At 51.5% G+C, this 14,879-nt stretch overlaps 1 protein-coding gene across 4 annotated transcripts in view; it reads left to right on the top strand.

The window, feature by feature from the left end:
* Positions 1 to 14,879, top strand: part of bon (tripartite motif-containing protein bonus) — a 160,639-nt gene that overhangs the window by 82,524 nt on the left and 63,236 nt on the right. The gene's annotated exons all lie outside the window — the stretch shown is intronic.

Here is a 14,879-nt window from a genome sequence, read left to right as displayed (position 1 = left end):
CCTCGTCTCTCCGCTGTTCACCAGTTGTTGGACGACGGTATCGCCTGGCTCGTCCCTCCAACCACGGTTATGGCTTGGTCGTCCCACCGATGCCTACCAATTGTTACATTTGGTGGTCGCGTGCTCAACCCACCGCTGACGCCAGTTGTTAGGTTTGGGTCGCGAGTGCCGGGGTAGCGTACCGCTGCGGCGCGCGGCCTCTCGGTAGCGTTGGCCTGGCGGCTCCGTGGACGGCGGACGGCATGAAAGGTGCCAGCAAAGACGAGGCGTCTTTTAACGAAACAACCTTTACTGTAACATCAGGAAGAAACGGGCAGTGAAGCTGACCCGGAGAGATTACAGACACTCTCACACAGCTGGTGTCTAGCGTCGTGCCAACGGCGCGTCAAAGTAGTCTCTCTCTCAGCGGAGTCGGCCGCTGCTTTTTATAGTTTTTCCAGTTCACAGGGAAAGGGTAAACCCTCACAGGAAAGGGAGAGCCAAACATGTTGGTTCACGACGAATGACTCAATCGCAGGTGTTCCGACCTCATCTCCTCCACCTCCTGCAGACAGGAGAGGGCGACGCACTTTCCCTCGAGCTCCAGGCTTGGCCACCTTTTGCACACACACGCACGCACAGGAACACGCTGAGACTTGTCGGCGGGAGGAATCGTTGCGCGCCCGATGAACGGCGTTGAAATGGCCGATCCGCTCGCGGTTCTGCCTGTTGCTATGCGGTGGCCGCGTCAGCTGTCCCACTTCTCGGTGGAGAAACGTAACACCGGCAACTTAAACATTTTGATCCCCAATTCGACGGTCGGTGTTCGCACTGTGGGGAGATGTCTAACCACATGGTGTGGGCCTGCTACAAGAACCCATTGAACTCCTGCGATCTTACCCTCTATCCGCAACTCCACCCGAGAGAACTGGGAGGCAACGCTGTCCGGCTGCTTCACCCTGGAGGCCCAAAAGGCCTTAACGCAGCGCGCCCGTGCTGCGGCAAACGCTAGAGTGCCTTTCTAATCATCCCACCTAGTGACTGTACGTGTCTGTATATATAAAAATAAATTTCTTGGCCACCACCAAGTCCGTTTGGTGCCAGCCTCTGGCGCACACTACACATGTGTCGAAACGGATTGTTCACAATATCCGCTTCAAATGTCCGGGCCACAGATAAAAAACTCGAATGGAGTGATCAGTCACACGACGTGCCTTCAGATCCTCTTCTGTTGGTTCTCGTTGACTAAACTCTTCCATAGGCCCCATCTCGGCGGGGACGGCTATGTTCCGTCTATTACGCTCGGCAGTCTGGCATCACCGTTTGGCAAGCCGTTCCTCTCTGTTAGGGCGTGTCCGCTGCTCTCTTCGCCTTCTTGCGCTCATTCTCTTCTCGCTGCTGGTATGCGCCACTTTTTACGCTCTGCCGGCAGCTGCGTTTCGATGGAGGTAAAACGGAGAAATATGCGTGTTCTACTGCACTTATCCGTGTGCTGTGCGATGTCACTACACGTTCAAGTTCCCCAGGTGGTCGACATTACTCCGTAGCCCTCCACTACTGCTCCTTTCTTCTCTTCACTTTCTCTCCCACCTTCCTCCCTTCCATTACAGCGTGGTTCAGGTGTCCACAGAGCAAGCGTTACAGACACTGCGCCTTCCTGTGAACCAATTTATTATTAGTGGTAGTAGTATTGGGATCTTCATCTCGGCGTCTCCGCTTCGCAATATGTTCTCTTTGTTCGGGCGTCTCTGCTGCTTCGGCAGTGGAGTCGGCACGCGTTGTGTTGTTGTTGTGGCTGTAGGAACAAGGAAAAGAAAATGCACGGGCCTGCTACTGGCTCTGTAGCTGAGTCACCTCCGCTGCCTGATTTATTTATTTATTTATAGGAAGGGAAAGGCGCGGTAACTGTCTCACTTGTTTTCTGTGCACACCGCAACCGCGCCGTCAGGGAAGGGAGGAAGGTGGGAGTGAAAGTTGAAAGAGAGAAAGAGGAGCCTTAGTGGAGGGCTACGGAGTAATTTCGACCACCTGGGGATCTTTAACGTGCGCTGACATCGCACAGCACACGGACGCCTCTTCGTTTCGCCTCCATCGAAACGCAGCCGCCGAGGTCGGGTTCGAACCCGGGTACTCCGGCACAGTAGTCGGGCGACATACCACTGCACCACCCCGGCGGGGCTCACCTCCACCTGATTTACCACCTGATTTATTTATAGGAAGGGAAAGGTGCGGTAACTATCTCGCTTGTTTTCTGTGGACACCGCAACCGCGCCGTAAGGGAAGAGAGGAAGATGGGAGTGAAAGTGGAAAGAGAGAAAGAGGAGCCGTAGTGGAGGTCTACGGAGTAATTTCGACCACCTGGGGATCTTTAACGTGCGCTGACATCGCACAGCACACGACGCCTCTCACCTCCGCTGCCTCGTGCAGACAGAATAGAAAATAGAGAAGAAAGAAAAGGAAGAGGGAAAGAGAGACGCGTGCCGCACCAACAGCCGTCGTCCACCGCCGAAGCGGTGGCGGGCGCAATGACGGCCCACAACAGACAAAACCCCGGTGGCAGGCCAGCCCCGCTGCAAGCGGCGGTGACCTACCTGCCCCAGCCCCATCAAGGGAGTATACCTCCGGGAATCCGCATGCCGTGAGCTCTGATGTCATGCGCAGCGCACCTGTTGCTCCTCTCCGGTTTCCGCGCATGCGCACTAGTGGCCTATCTTACACACGCGAAATACGCTGCTGACAAGCGTAGTAGCTCTCGCTACAAAAAATTAAAGATGGCTTAGTTCTACTATGCCTGGATATACGTAGCGAAAAGCAGTGACTACCTCGGGATCGGAAGTTAATTTCTCCAGTCTTTTGCGCCGTTCGCCAGTAGCTAAACTCTCCTTGGATTCCATGTCGAGCGCGGTTACGTTTACAGGAAAGGAAAGGCGCGGCATCTGTCTCGCGGAAGGCAAGAAGCGCCGCCCAGCGGCGTTGGAGCGCACTCGTTCTCGTTTGGTCCTCATAGCTGACGGCAAATGAGTGACGTTACCCTAGTTGAGTGACTTGACTATTTGTCTTTACAGTGGTTTTTGTGGCTTCAAATAGAGTTTCCATCTTCGCTTCAGGGTCGGTTCCCCTAGTGCAGGGCTCCGCTGAGGGTAGCTGCCCTGCGTGCACGCCTTACTAGTCTTTGTTGGACTTTCTGGATAGCATCCCCTCCCACTGTTCCGCACTCGGGTTTTCTATTATGGCTAGCTTGTCTATCTTCTGGCAAGCCCATGTGGTATGGTATAAAGTTGGCTTCTCTCCACACCACGGGCACTCGCTCTCGTTACTGCGTGAGGTAGGCTTTGCTTAGCATGTTTAGACACGGGAATGTTCCCGTTTGTAGCCGTCGCCATGCTACGGCGTCTTCTCTATTTAGTTGTTTGTGTGGGGGCGGGTATTTTCGTCTGATCCCTCTGTAGTAGTTTGAACTCCTGAAGAGACTTCCCTTTCCGCCGCTAGGGGCGCATGTTTCGTGGCGCGAGTTATGGACACCCCGAACAAGACAAATGCCTCGTCTGGACACCGGGACATCAAGGCGTGGAAGGGAACGAGTGCGCCCATGCCGCTGCCCGAGCTCTCCCCCCGGGGACTCGATCCCTCCATCCTCCACGCCCCCCTATCCCGGTTCTCTGGCGACGCACGCGGAGAGGTTACAGCACTGCAGACTCTCTCGCAGAAAATATCCGCCCCCAGCCAAGGGGCTCTCCAAAGCGGAGGAAGTTAGATGGCGACGCCTACAGACAGGTACATAACACACCAGCCCGTTTAAACGCAAAACACCCCGGGTTCTGCGACTCCAAATGTATTGCGGGGAGAAGGCAGGCCTGCACCACATAGTGGGGACCTGACAATCCACCAGATGACCCAAATGCAGTGCCAACAATTGAGGGGTGGGAGGCTGCCCTATCCAGCTCTGGACTAGAGGCCCAACGGGCCATCGTGACACGTGCGCGGGTAGCAGCGGCAGCCGCTGGAGTCCCGGACTAGGGACCCCACCTACACATCCCCCTCCCTTAAATATACTTAATAAAGTTTTCACGCCTAATGGCGCCCATACAGTGTGCGACATTGTAGTGCGCAACCTTTGGTAAGTTTCTTGTCGGTCACATTTGCGCAACCCCTGTTAGCGCAGTAAGAGCCGGATGTTACGTTTAGCCATTTCATAAGTCCTTTGGGAACGCTGGTCATTCCGAACTACGCTCCTCCTGGACGGTGAGTGTCGTGTTCGGCGTCCAGCATCGACAGGGCTAGCACGAAGGTATTTTGTCACCTGCCGCCGATTTGCTGGGAGCAAAAAGCGGCAGGAGCGGCACTGTACCATCTGCATCACATTTTCAATGCTTAGCCTTGGCATCTAGAGACTCTGTGAAGCAGCAGCAGCAAGCATTGCGCACCTTCCATCTCGCTACTTGGCAGGCACTGCATCTGACGCAGACGCTGGACCTGTATATTCTTGCAACCGTTCCGTCTAGCTTGGCTTTGGTTGACAACCTCCATAGTTATGGGCCAGTGACAGCTTCGGTGCCAACTGACTCTCAGGAGGCCTTTCTCCAGTAACGTCGCGCGATTCGCCAAGCCTTCATGCGTCCAAGGCTCGACCTGAAAGCCTGTTGTCTGAAATCCTACTGTGGCCACATATGCCTGAAAGCATTTGTAAAGTTGCGTTGCTGTTTTAGCGCTGCAGCACTACTACTCGCATTCCCGCAAAAACCCAATCTTTAAAACCAATATGACCTTCCACCTTTCTGAGGGACTTCAAGTGTCCACAGGAACAAGTGTGACTTCGCCTTTCCTTTCCTCTAAACCGATTATAGAACGCCTGTAAACATTGGTGCGTCGTTGCTGCGTTCGACGAGGCGCGCGCGATGTATACCTTGTGCAGCAGATTAATACAGCGAAATAACGTTTAATAACTGAGACACAGCAAACACAATCCTTTCAGAACGCCCTGCTGCTGCATCGTATTCCGTGATTAACTGAGTTAAACCTTCTGTATTCGTGTATTTTTGTTCTTGACGGCCTTACTCATGAGCTGTCCAACTGGACGTGAGCGCTGGTGGAGGTGGCAAGCGTTTATTAGTTGTTTTTGTGCGAGGTGGTGTGTGGGCCTTGGCTCTTTTGGCCCAGGTCCACACAAATCTAGGTGTAGCTCCCATTCCGGAGCCCCAATGGCGTCTAACGCCACTCGCACCTTGGCGACCAAAATCCGCTGGGACCATAGATGCGTAATAGCATGACAGCCGATGTGCATGACTCTGAAGGGCATTGGAGCGAGCTGTTCCGGTTTTCTGGGATAATTAGTGATGCCTCGCAGTCCCTCCCGTTCGGCGTCATGGGTAGTGCACAGGATAAAACTTCCAACTCGCTCCCGTCAACGTCTTTTGGGACTCTTGCACTCCCAACAACCTGAACTAGATAGTCGCAGACACAGTCTCCATTCTGCCGCATTGTGTTTACCCATGCCAAATGATAATTTGCTTCATTCCGAGTAGTGTTCATAGGCTATGACATCTTTCCCGTGGCGAAATGCCTTTTTATTGGCAGTTCTCACCCATGGAGACCCAAGCTGTTGTTGTGGCTGTAGGAAGAAGGAAAAGAAAACGCACGGGCTTGCTACTGGCTCTGTAGCTGAGCCGCCTCCGCTGCCTCGTGCAGACAGAAAAGTAGAGAAAAAAAGGAAAAGAAGAGGGAGAGAAAAACGCGCGCCGCAACAGCCGTCGTTCACCACCTAAGCGGTGGCGGGTGCAATGACGGCCTACAACTGATAAAAATTTGTAGCTGGCTAGTCCCCGCCGCAAGCGGCGTTGACCTACCGTCCCAGCCCCGTAGGGCCAGGAATAGCCACCGAATGCGCCAAGTCTCCGTTGATCATCCAAAGTCCTGCGGTAAGGCGCGCCCATGCATAGCATTGGCGCTAAAAAATTCTCAGTTCTATTAGAAGTTGCCACACTTGCCAGGCCACATTTTGCCCTTCGCTCATATAGTTGCAATAAGGACAATGTACCATAGGAGGGTGCAAATGTTTATTGACAATAGATTCACACTGCTGACAATGCTTTCCTCGTTATTAATTTGAACTGTGTGCACACGTAGGGTTCATGCTTCTAGGGGTCGCGGCGGTTGCACCTTTTTTTCATTGTGACCGAAGAAGAATGCGTTCGTGACCAGTAGGCCACTTCAGCGATAGGCAACGCCCGCTGTTTCCTGCCTGTTATGACCACGTCTTGCGTTCTCAGTTGTTGAGTGCGGAACATAAAGAAGGGCTGACTGTGCCAGTCATTACGGCGGGCAGTGGCATCTATGCTTACGAGACAAGCGGAGAGCCCGTCGGACCATCGTCATTTCCCATCGAGCCTTTTGACCGGGCGACTGGCCTGGCGAGTCATTGAGCTGCCACCATCTCCTCTCGGCGCGCTGGGCTTCCCGGTCGGAACCGGTTGAGGGGACCCGGGAACCGGCCTTCGTCGCTGCCACGCTTCGCGCCCGTACCGAAGGGCCGGGGCCTGGAGCGAGCGCTCGCCACGCAGCTGCATCCGCTCTGCGGGAGAGGGAGCGTTGCTTCCGCGCGGTTGATTGAGCGCTCCTCCCTCCCAGCCCGCCAGGGCTGTCGTCTTCGGCGACGCCATGTTGGCGCCGAGGACTCGGCCATTGTTTGCCACACGGCCGCTTGCTCGGGCATGTTTAGCCCTCTCTAGACAGTTGAGAACCACCGGTATATTGTACTGAAAAATTCTATTACACTACCGCGGTCATTTGCTTTTTGTCCCTTTTGTGGAGAACATCCCGCTGTGAATGGGTGTTGGCGCGAGGGAGGGAGTGTAGTGCTTGGCGCCACGTTGGGCTGTACATACGCTTTGTGGCTCGTTTACTTTACCGCATCGATTTTGCATTGTGCCTTAGTAGTTCGTGCATTTGCGAAAGCATACATTGGTCTCGCAAATGCCTTGTTTTCGCTGTCTTTTTGTGCACTCGCTAGGCCTACTGAGGTCTATCCGTAATCGCTGCCTCAAGCTTTCAAGATACGCTGGGCAGCTTCCTATATTCGTCAGATAAGTTAGAGAACTGTTTTCCCTGCAGCTCTGCGAAAACGTCAGTGAATTCAAATGCTCTGTTCTGATGCTGAGAAATGTAATGCCAGTAGGGAATTAGCATATGAACATACGGGTTAAAGGGCGCCTTCACCAGACACTATTTCAAACTGGGTCTTAAGTTCGTTTGCATTACATATGCTATTTATCATGAGCTACTCTTGCATGCGGCAAAATATCGCTGCAAAAATGGTTGGCAGGCTTTGGAGCTAAGTTGTTACTTGGTTTTTCAGAGCGTTCACTGATCGTAAACTTCGCATGGAGTTTTTGTTCTGCCTCTTCGCATCTAGGGTATTCTGTATATTTAATGGTGATTCTGCTGATGCTAAGCCTAAAGAAAGTGAAAGCGTTATGTCCTCGCGTTTACCATGGTGCGCAGTGAATGGTAACCTCATATTAACGAAACCTCCTGCAAAACCGTTAATCTACAGAAAATACAATAAAAACGGAAACGACACTTTGCGGAACGCTCTTTAGTGCACATTTAAAATGTCTATTTTGAGGCATAGGTATGAAGACGCGACGCGTAATGCTAAACTGTTGTAGTGCGCTGAGGTAACTACAATTATTGCACTTTCGTAAACTAACTCGGACACTACGCGGAAAAATAAGAGTGATGGTGTAGTTTTCCATACTTTCGTTAGTGCGCGGACCTGACCCGTGGCCCATGCCGGCTCAAAGACCGTGTAATTTCACTTTTTACAATGTACTGGGCCCTGAATGTCACCATAGCGCTGAGGCCTGGCAGTTATAACCCCGCCACAAGAGCTGAACTTTTCAGAGAATGACACTGGAAAACGATGTTAGTGGCATTTTCGTTGTTCAGTAAGCCTGTTAAAAGCGCCCGTGGAACAAACTAACCTTCGCTGTCACATCCTATTTCATTTTGTGGAGGCTCCAAATGGGCTACTAAAAATTAAGATAACAGGCTTAACGACTGTATCTGGCAGCTATCGACGGCTTGCTTTGTGTCGTCATATTCACTTATGTAGCAGTTTACATTAGGTAGCGAAATACTGGAAGTAGTAGGCGAATATGTCTACTTAGGACAGGTAGTAACCGCAGATTCGGACCATGAAAAGGAAATAACAAGAAGAATAAGATTGGGATGGAGCGCATTCAGCAAGCACTGGCATATTATGACTAGCAGCTTACCGGTATCGCTCGAGAGGAAAGTATACAACAGTTGCATCTTGCCTGTACTCACCTATGGGGCTGAAACGTGGAGGTTAACCAAGAGAGTTCGACTTAAGTTGAGGACAACCCAGAGGGCTATGGAACGAAAAATGGTAGGGGTAACATTAAGAGATAGAAAGCGTGCAGAGTGGGTCAGAGAAATAACTCAAGTTACCGACATTCTAGTTGAAATTAAGAAGAAGAAATGGACATGGGCAGGACATGTAGTGCGAAGAGAGGATAACCGATGGTCGCTGAGGGTAACAAACTGGATCCCAAGGGAAGGAAAGCGTAGCAGGGGGCGGCAGAAAGTTAGGTGGGCGGATGAGATTAAGAAGTTCGCAGGGGTCAAGTGGATGCAGCTAGCACAGAACCGGGTTAAGTGGAGAAATATGGGAGAGGCCTTCGCTTTGCAGTGGGTATAATCAGGCTGATGATGATGATGATGATTCACTTATGAAAAACCTGGTGCTGGAACTGACCTCATCGATGACGGGCGTCCGTCAGCTAGAAATTCAGAAATGTCCGCTGTCGTATTCGTTACAAAACCAGCCGCTTCACTTCTGGACTGTGCCTCTGGAAACGATGTTAGCGGACGTAGGTAGCCAGGCCTTCTTTCTGGCGGATGTTCCATTCCCTTCGAAAATCCAACAACGCTGCCTACTCACCACTCCGATATGGTGTCCATTATTGCTTCGCCCGTTTGCGCTGTTGTCTCACTGAATGCCTTGCCGAGTACCTCAACTGTCCGCTGCACTCCGTTTGTAATCTGACCTCAGAACTGTATAGGCCATCTGCATAGACATCAAGCTTGGTTGCGCCGCTGGCTTTCTCTGCCGTTGCTGTACCTCAGCCATGCGGATGGAGAGTCGAAACTTGTCACTAAATGGGCACGTGGACTGTAAACACGCAGTGACGCTTACTTCAGTGCTCGTTGCGCGGGTTGGTCAAGCTTGACCCGTAGTGACGGCGTGGTAAACAAGCCACCGAGCCTCTTAAGGACGTGCGCATGTTCTCCAAGCTTCAGCTCATACAATTTGCTGTGAACGTTGATGTCGCAGCTGCGATGATTCATTTAAGCATGGCCGCATAGTTGCGACATCTAGCGACTGCAAAGATTTTTTCTCGTGTAGAAATGTGGTTAGGAGCCAGACTCACGGAGTGTGTACAGTGACCAATTATACTTCGGTTACATTCGGGATGCAAAAAGTCCAGCTATCTTTTGGAACAGGGTTTTAAAAAATACGGTTAGCCCTAGCACAGTTGAACAAATTCAGAGATGTTCAGAGTTGCATATGCTAATCTGCAGTATATTTTTCGTTCACTAAAGTTAATTAGTTAATTAGCTATAATTATTGGCTTCAGAGAAAAGGTGTCGATGCTTAAGTTGTAGGTCATCTAGAAAAACGGCTAGCTACGTTGTTTCTATCAAGCAAGCGTTTACGTAAAGTGATAAGCCGAAAACGACGCCTGGCGCAATAAAAAAAAAATCAAACTTCCTCATGACTGCGGCGTCACTTTGAAGCCTCAAGACACGTCCGACATAACAAAATCCGCTTTTGTTAGCCGTGGACTCTACTGTGAAGCTGGATGTACGCATTTGGCGAATGATTTAGAGTAACAACTGGTCACGTCACATATTTTTTTTTTTTTTGAAGGCCTATAAATAGGGTGGCGTAAGTCTTAGCGTGATGGAAACAACGTAGCTAGCCATTTTTCGAGTAGATCTATATCTTTTGTATTGACTTTCTCTGTCAAAGCAATAATTAGGAAATAACTAATTAGTCCTTGCTAATCAATTTTAGTTAACGAAAAAATACTACAGTTACCATAGGCGACTGTGAACAGGTCCAAATTGGGTTCACTGGGCTGGGACACCCGATATATATATATATATATATATATATATATATATATATATAATCAATTTCAAGTCATTATGGCTTATTTTAACCTTTTCGGATTCCTGTACTATTTGCATTCATTATCCCTCTCGCAATTGCGCATTCTAACTTTTCCTGGTCAGCCTCAGCACATTAAAGTCATGTTTGGCTGTTCTGGCCGCTTACATCCATTACTGCCGATTTGATCCGCTTGTTGTGTGTGCTCATTACTATTTTCATGACTGTTTACTAACTACTATTGAGCACTACATACTTTACTGTACTGATGTTGCTACCACTTTTATTAATCATCTTTGTACACACCTTAGCACTTTTATATCGATGCTTCACGCAACACACAATGCAGTTTTCGCGGATGTAGCTACCCTAATGGTATCTTATTAATAGCGCTGGGACTCCAAGGGAAAAGGGCGTCGCACTGCTGATGGCGTCTGCTTTCCACCACGCCGGCGGCTCGATGCCCATATCCTCATTCGGCGTGACGTGGCGCCTGTGCGTAGAACACGCGAGCGCCGGCACTCTTGGGCCCGGCCACGTGATCATCAGTTCTCTTGCAGGCGGCCGGCGCATGATTAGCAGCTGCTGCGCACGTGATTGCGAAAGAGAACGAGCCTGCTCAGCTGGCTCAGAGCTGCTAGTCAGCAACTAGAAAGGAAGGAGAGAGAAGTAATGGCGCCGTTTTGGCGGCAGCGCAAGCTCTCTCTCTTGCCTCGTCAGCGCCGAGCCAGCGCTGCGACAAACAAACATTGAACAGCACCGCCAAGGCGCACCACTGCGTGCGCGAACAGAAAAGCATATTGTGTTATGCTCGCCTTGTCCAACTGCGCACAGCGACTGCACAGCGAGAAGCGCGGTCCTGTCTCTCCCCGCGCCGCGTCGGTGATAGGCCATTTGGGCGAGCACGTCGGACCACCGGAGAGCGAGGACAAATGCTGTTCTTGGGAGGGAGAAACAAAAAAAAAGAGAGAACCGGCGCGAAACGGGGCGAGCGGCAGAGGGGAGCAGTCAGCGATGAGAAACTGAGGAGGAGGAGAGAAGAACTTGAGCGGGAGGCGAGCGAGGAAGAATAACAGGCCAGTTTTTCAGCAATGCAAATGTTGTATGAGCGCTTCGTGAATTATCGAGGCTCTCCCGCCGTGGTTGCCTAGCAACCGTCGCGCCCTGTTTAGATCCCGCCGCCCTTCGTTTCGCCCTTCTCCCACTCCCCAGTCGGTCTGTCTCGCGAGAAAATCTTTCTCTCCGCTCTCGACCTGCCTTTTCCTCTCCGCCGTTCACCCTGTACTACCTTTCCTTTTTTTTTTTTTTTCCTCACTCTTATCCGCGTGTGTTTCGCCCGTCCTGCTTTTACAGATTGTGTTGTGTTCTTCCTCCCTCATGCTTGTCGTTCGCGGAAAAATAACGCTTTAGCTGCTGCGGTGCGTGGCTTTCTATTCCCCCACCCCCTTTCCGCCTGGTTTCTTTGTCCGATCAGGTGTTCCTGGCGCACTGGTGGTGTTTGTCATTTTGTTTCACTCTTTTTCCAGCGGCGCGACCTAATAAAGGCCCTTGGGCGATGGAAAGACGGATAATTGAGCTACGCTTTCGCAACCCTGATCAGTGCCAGGAGGTTATCTTATCAGAATTGCCAACGAACAGTGCGTGCTAAGGCGCGCGCAGCTGTTCAGTAGCGGCGTAGATCATGGGAATGCTTTTAACATTCCGTCAATCTATTATCTTATCGCTGTCATGAACCTAATCCGTCTAAATTTTTTTCGTAATCTTTACGGCGATATTTTTTAATTGAAGCTTAAGACGCAATTGCTGTTGTAAAGCGCTTTGACGCCAGCGTTATCTTATCAGTTAACTTGTTGAAACATGTGGTAGGATTATGTGCTGCCTGTGTGTAGTGAATGGCTGCACCGCGCTGTGTGCTCTGACTCATCTTTTTGTTTAGATTTATTGAAGAAATTAGTCCCATTGCCAACATGTGGCGACAGGCATGGGCATGGCAAGGAATGCAAATACCGACAAGCGCGACGTAAGCAGCCAGTGAGCAGGAAGCCTCGAATTGTGATCTTATCTCTATTGCTGATTGCGATTGCAAGCGAGCGCTGCGAAAAGGAACACCTGGCATGGCCTTTCTGCCAGGACGCAGTCATGATGGCGCCGCTGCGGCGGCGCATGCATGTGGCAGTCGAGGTCACGCACGTCGGCAGCGCCTGTACTCGCCTCGAGTCACGCTTCAAAAGCGCACTTTCCCTCTGCTTCGTCCTCTCCCGCTGCCATGGCAACGGTGAAATGGGACCTTTCTCCTCCCTTCCTCGTGCGAGCGGGCGATGGGGCTCTTGTGGCTTCCTGCTGACGCAGGAGTCCGGATACCTCTTGTCGGCGTGTGCTGTTGCTTATTTTTTCTGGCTCCCGGCCCCGTCGCCCGTGCCCGGTTGCCATGACTACCGCCTGTCGGGCCTCGGAATGGGGACTGGGAAGGACTTTGCCGCGCTACGGCTGGCTAGCGCAGGAGGGCGGATGGCGGCCATGTTGACTTTTTTTCTGAGTCTCTTCGAAGCCTTCTCTGGTTTTTCTCACTCGCCGTCCTTACCACGGTGGTCCTTACCCTCTTATCTTTCTGCGCCTGTGGCGCATCTTAGAAAACGAGCAACGACCTCTACAGGATGGGCGCACTTTGCTTACGTCTCTGGAGCTCGCAGGAATTATTTGTTCAAGGATTAGCGAAAGTTCTCAGAAGGGCAAAGCTGTTTGAGGAGGTCACTGCTCTGTCGCCTGCGTTTTAAAAGTGAGGCTCGATTGACAGCACATATTCTACCACCGTTGGGAGCAAGTCTGAGTCTCTTAGGTGCTCCTAGCGACATCTCTTGGTTGATGTTTGACTTGAACCGAATTGGCCACGTGGCGTGGACGTGTGCCATCATGCCTTTTCCCTCCTTCGAAAGTTTCTTGCTATCCTTCCTTTCCTTAATATTTACTCAATCATTTCATGAGGCTTACCTTTTATCCTCCAATGCAGGCATTGTAACGATAAAGATCACGATGATTATTCATGGTGTGCTTAGTCAAGAGGTATTCTGGTGGGCAGTGTAATAATCATTCTGGAAGCAATGCGTTTCATGCTAGTTCACTGTTTAGACGTGAGCATTACCAAGCAGTCCGCCGACGTCGTATCACACTAGGATAGGCGTCTAGTTTTCATCCTGCAGAACCCTTAAAACGGCCCGATATGGAGGAGTGGACTAGAAAATCCCCTGCTGTTTGCCTACTTGCGCTTACTAGTTTCGAATTCAGTGCGCAGCAATGACTGCACTCCTCATTATAGGGACTCCGCGTATCATTAACGCCCTCCGTGCGGGTAAGCGGGAAAAAGCAAATGAGCTTGGCGGATGGTGCTCGTTCATTCATTAGGCATTCAGGATGGCGATGAGCAAGCTCATTTGTTACAAATGGCCAAGTTTTCACGTCGGCGCGCAATCGGCGGCGCCAAATGGAAGAGGGGAGAGGGCAGTTATCGTTGGACCGTCTCTCGACAGCCTTTCTGCGGCCTCAGCCAACAAACGCAGAACTTGGGTGGTGGCTGGGGTCTGCGAAGCACGGAGAGTTGGGTGTCGGGGATCGGTTTTTACGATCCGTGCGTGTGTCGCGTTGCTAGGCGACCATCGATATGTGTTTGGGCTGCTGCGGGTCAACTGCGCGCAGCGTGTATCAGGAGGCAGGCTCGAAAGCGGAGGTTTGCTGGCGGACGGGGTTCGGCGAGGGGGGAGCTTAGCTGGAGCTCATCAGCGCGGTTGCTAGGCGACCGGTTTTCCCCCACTGCTTTTTTGGTTGCCGCTTGGCTGATTTTGCTCCGTTTATTTTGTAGCATGCCGGGCCGGTGCCTCGCCCGCGCTGTATGTGATTTAGGTCGGGCTCGTTACGAGTGCCGGGGAACCGCTATCGTTCATGTGATGCAGTTTTTAGTTGTATGGTTTTCTTCACTGCGAAGTGATGGGAGGGGAGAATAGGGTAAGGGCCGTTGCTTTCAGGTAACTGAGCTTCGTTTGGCCGTGCGCCAGCTGAACCGGTCCCTTTCGCGCTCCCTCCCAGGCATCCTCCTCCGCGCCCCGACGGTTACATGCCTCGAAAGGACGATGGTACTTTACGTTAGGTTCTTTCTTTCGTCTTTGTAGCAGGGAGGCATTTGGGGTCCCCTCCCGTCTTCATCTGGAGTGGCCTGTGGCTGATGTTCCCAGTCATTGCATTCAGCTTTTCCTTCTTCGCTTGAAGCGCTCCCTCCCCTGCTCACTAAGCCCCCTCTCGCTTTTTTTTTTTGTCTTTTTTTACCGTCTCAGAAGCTTCCATGATGGAAAAAGTGCGTTTGGCCTCGGAGCGCTCCTTTTATGGTTGTTCACTGCAGTGCTCCTTCGCCGTCCTTTCGCTTAACTGCTTTGCTTGTGTTTTCATTTCCCCTTGACGCGGCCGGCAGCGTTTGGAGGCCGCCGCTGCTGCTGCGTTAGCTGCAGCGCGCTGGTGGGAAAAGAAGACATGCGTCTGCTGCTTTTTTCTCCCTCTCTCTCTGATCTCTCTTCTTCCTTGGGCGCGTCTCTGGATCTTGCGCGGCCTTGATGAAGCCACATCCTGACGGTCTCGAAGCAAGCTTTGATGATAGGCATCCCCCTCGGTCCTCTGTAATCTCCCTTGATTCGTCTCTTTGTGTCGGGACATCTCTCGGCTG

This window comes from Amblyomma maculatum, chromosome 4, assembly GCF_055883805.1.
Source record: "Amblyomma maculatum isolate TAMU_Amacu chromosome 4, ASM5588380v1, whole genome shotgun sequence".
In the NCBI taxonomy this organism is placed as follows: Eukaryota; Metazoa; Arthropoda; class Arachnida; order Ixodida; family Ixodidae; genus Amblyomma; species Amblyomma maculatum.
This window is presented reverse-complemented; position numbering and strand designations above follow the sequence as displayed.